The sequence below is a fragment of the Schistocerca americana genome, chromosome 9, assembly GCF_021461395.2.
Source record: "Schistocerca americana isolate TAMUIC-IGC-003095 chromosome 9, iqSchAmer2.1, whole genome shotgun sequence".
Lineage (NCBI taxonomy): Eukaryota > Metazoa > Arthropoda > Insecta > Orthoptera > Acrididae > Schistocerca > Schistocerca americana.
Genome location: NC_060127.1, coordinates 203,301,710 through 203,306,308, shown reverse-complemented (window position 1 = coordinate 203,306,308; position 4,599 = coordinate 203,301,710).

Genomic DNA, 4,599 nt, shown 5'->3' with positions numbered 1-4,599 from the left:
AATAACTAACGCAAACAATAGTGTCAGTAGTGATTAATGATAACAGTAACAAAAACAGCGATAACAGCACATATTGCAATAAAAATAATATTATTGGCTGAATGAAGCAATAAGTTCTATATTAACATGCGTTGTTTATTTATAATCACTAGCCCTTTCAAAGGTTTAAGCCTCCAAAATTCTTGTGGTTTTATATAATACGGATATAAATAAACAGTGACTGATAACAATAAACTTGTTTCAGTCGATATCAGTAACGATCACGGCAAAGCGTAACATAAAATGTTCGCATTTTTTCGTTTCTCCCTCTTTGGATAAGTTGCATCAGTCATTTTTTGTATATTGTTCTTCTCTCAGTGCCCAGTATTTCTTCATTCTTTCTGATCTTCTTTTTCTCTCTTCTGCCGAGGTAGTGTGTTTTTGTGTAGATTTGTCTTGGAACCTTATATTTTCATCTTTAGTAATTAATTTACTGTTCGATCGATTAGCGATTTTGCTGAAATCTTGTTCTACTAGGTCTTTCTCCGTTTCTTTAAACCAGTTGGGTTTTGACTTCCGGTGACGGAAAAAGTCAAAGGATTGTTTGGTTGATCTGTTAGAGAAGATGCGTTTACAAACTATAATATTAATTACTTGAGCACTTTTGAAGCCCCGGCCTGAGGTGTAGATTAATGTGGTTGCTGATAAAGGAAAGCTATTTGAAAAGCTGGCTGTGTTACGTAGTAGTATATACACCGCTTTGTCGAGAACGTCTGTTCCTGACATGCTGTTGAGACAATAGCATTAGAGTCGATCATAAAGTGATGAAAGGAGATTGAGCAGACGGCAAAGCACACAGAATGTTTGGTAGTGTCTACATTTATTTCCACCTAATCCCCTTACATTTTACACGATAATAGTACCAAACTGAAGTATCTGTTTTTTTTCTTTTTAATTTATCCAAGAGTTTTCATAAGAGAATTGTGGCCTCTCTTCAGATATTCTGCATGTAGACCTTGTACCTTTGAACTTACTTCACTTCTTTACTCTTCGTAATTTAAGAGTACAGAGATAGCGACGTGCAGGGTGACTGTTAGGATTTGGAAAAGGTCAGTATTAATGATAATGAGGCGACATTTGGCGAGAACACGGGCTGAGGTCATCGCGCCAGCCGCCCACGAGCTGCTGTTACAACACGGAGCTGGGAGAGATTATGGCGGCCGGCTACTGCGCAGGCGCCGGCGGGAAGCCGCCTGACTAGTGGTGGGCAGGAAATCGCGTATCTGTTAGAAATCGCAGTGACTGAGAAGTCACAGATATCACAGTAGCAACTTTACAGAATCTAACTGCGATTTCAGTCACAGTTAGCAGTCGCAAGTAGTATTTCACATTCAAAGACGTGAGCCATCTATTGGTCGAATTTAGCACTGCTTTCTGCGATTTCAGTGACAAGTCGCAAGTAAGAGTCGCAAGTAGCAACTAAAAAGCGCGGTTAACAGTGGCATCTGTTGGCCAAAGTTCGTACTACGTTTATCTCTGCGGTAGGCTATGGAGTCTAACTGCGATTTCCGTGACAAGTCGCAACTAAGAGTCGCAAGTAGCAACTAGAAAGCGCGGTTAACAGTGCCATCTGTGGGTCAAAGTTCGTACTACGCCCATCTCTGCGGTACGCTATGGAGTCTAACTGCGATTTCCGTGACAAGTCGCAACTAAGAGTCGCAAGTAGCAACTAAAAAGCGCAGTTAGCACTGCCATCTGTTGAGCAAAGTTCATACTACGCTATTCGCTACCGAGTCAAACTGCGATTTCTGTGACAAATCGCAACTAAGAGTCGCAAGTAGCAACTAAAAAGCGCAGTTAACATACTTTTCCTAGTGTCATCTGTTGACCGACGTACGTACTTCGTTATGAGAGTCTTGTGCCTCAGGAGATCGATGTGCTGTGTGTGCATATGAAGTGGTACAAGTCCATTTTTGTTAATTTTGAGATATAGAGTCGTAAAGTTAAATGAGCGCTGAAAAATCTGCAGTTGAGATACCAGAAATATTCAAGCATATGGCTTCTTGCTAGAGATGAACCTTTATTTATGTTTGTTTGGATCACTAATTTCAGAAGCATTATAGACAGAAAAGTGTAGGTAATGGACTTGTACCACTATTGAAATAAGCCCTTCATGTTATATGACGACATGCACATTCAGCATCAGTTATGATTGGTCAAATACTACTGTGACTCTGAATGTATTATATTAATAAGAAGCAACATTGCCTTTTTCTCCTGAAAATATCAAGTAACGTAACAAATGTGTTTGATTCTGCTTCCAAAATGACAGTTTTGGTTAATACTTCACATGCCTACAGGACTTTGCAATGTTAACACAGCAGAACTCAGACATCTGTATAAGTGTAGAGAAATGAAAACAGTCAAATGAATGCCTCACTTTTGTTCTGACACAGTTCAAGACTCGGGAGAAAAGTTTTACACCTGGTGTTCTACATGGCAACTTCACACACAAGAACTTTTTGCCGACACTACTACCACCTACATAAGTAAGTTTTTCCTGTGTCACTTTCAAGTAATGCACTTAAGCTATTCCTGATTTAACTGGAAGATCTGTACTTCCCACTTTCATATCAACAGCCTCAAAATGCATATTGTAGACTTCGGGATATGTTACAGGTCAGTGTCACACCAAGATTGTGGAGAAAGGGGGGGGGGGGGGCGGCATGTCACTCTCCAACAAGTGTTTACCAATAAATAAGTGGCGGAAAATTACGGGTATAGGACGGCTTAACATGTGGAAAATGAGATTTTTATTATTCACTCAAAGTATTTAACATTTATTATTCCTTTAAAATCGCACAACAACTTCAATAAAACACTTTAATCAGTCACACACTTATTTCATAATTATTTCACTTTTAAACTGCAAATCCTCTAAGAGCTGTCTTGAATCTTCACGAGTCTCTCTCAACAGCCTTGATGTGGATAGATATGTACAGCAACCAGTAATCAGTCAGAACTGCGTCTGCAAAAACACAAGGATTGTTAAACAATTTTTGCTGTCACTAATTACTAGCAATATAATTGACAGAGTAGATTGCTAATATTTGCTATAACACATTTGCTAATATTTGCTATATCACATTCGCAAGAACGATCTCACTGAAGTAATTAAGTCCATAAAAAACGCTTAGAAACTAACCTCTCCTCTGACGAAAACGGTCTAAAGACTGGCAATTTCTTCAGATCTGTTGACAATGATATTTTGAATTATCACTTTACTGAGTGACTGAAATGTAGTTCAGGTACCTATGAACATAACAACATGTTAGAATTCATTTTCTAAACACGAACTATTACGGTACTGTGCAGCTACTTACATATTAATCACACTATTAATATTTTCACAGTTGTTTCTTTAATACAAAATTAAAGCCAACGGAAGAATAAACGTAAAACATTCTTACCAATGACAGGTTTGTTGAGATGCAATTTTCTGTGTGGGCAGACGTAACTTTTTCATACCGTGGTACGTCGCAGAAATCGCAGGAATCACAGAAATCGCAGAAGTAGCAGAAGTCACAGAAATCGCAGAAGTAGCAGAAATCGCAGAAGTCGCAGAAATCGCGGAAGTAGCAGAAATAGCAGTGGCGGAGGGATACGCGACTTAGGTTCCTTAACTGCGACTCTTAACTGCGACAAATCACAGTTAAGAATAACAGATACTGAAAAGTAGCATTCACAGAAATCACTGATATCGGAAAATCGCAGTTTAGCCCATCACTACGCCTGACTCACTGGCCGCCGCCGCGCTGACGTCACGCGGGCTGACGTCACGCGAGGCGCCGCGCGCCGATTCGCGAACCTCGCAACCCTCCCCCCCCCCTTACCGGTGCCCTTCAGCGCGGCAGCATTTCGCTGCTCTCCGGTCGCCAGGCCAGCACGTCCCCTCCCCTCCCCCCTACCGTCTGCGATGTTCCGGTGTAGTAATCGTTCGTCCGTGCTCCAGCGCTGCTGCAACAGCGTCCGCGGCGTTGCCACGTCGCCTTTCCGCATTAAAGCCGAAGTGCTGCTCCGTCTCGCTGTCTGCGAAACTCACATGCGCCTCTTCCACGAAGCAAGTTCACCTCCCAAATAAATCCGTTTCCAATAAAGCATAACAGATACTACACATTGCATGACGATGCGCTGACGGTAACAAAAAACAGTTTCTTTTTCTCAAGATTTTTCACAAGTCTGTTCAGACAGAGATGGACAAAAGCAAAAACTTACAGGGAACGAGAACTCTACTTGCTAGGTATTTAGTTCTTTTCACCTCTATTGAAACATTAATGAAAGAGCTTTTAGAGTTATTAAAACGGGAAATGTGGTAACTTACATGCTGTATGATTCTGTGTGACAAAATCGCCATGTGTTTTTGTTATGAATTTCAAAATCGACACGTTTGTTAACGTGCACTGTGAGTCCGTTCCATTCACTGGAAAACACTGACTTTACACCACACTTTTCTCTGTTTAATGGCACCACACAAGATAAATATTTACAAAGCGTAGCCCAGCTTCGCAATAGTAACGTAAATAGTAATTTCAAAGATATTACAGTGGTCAAGCCGTTAGG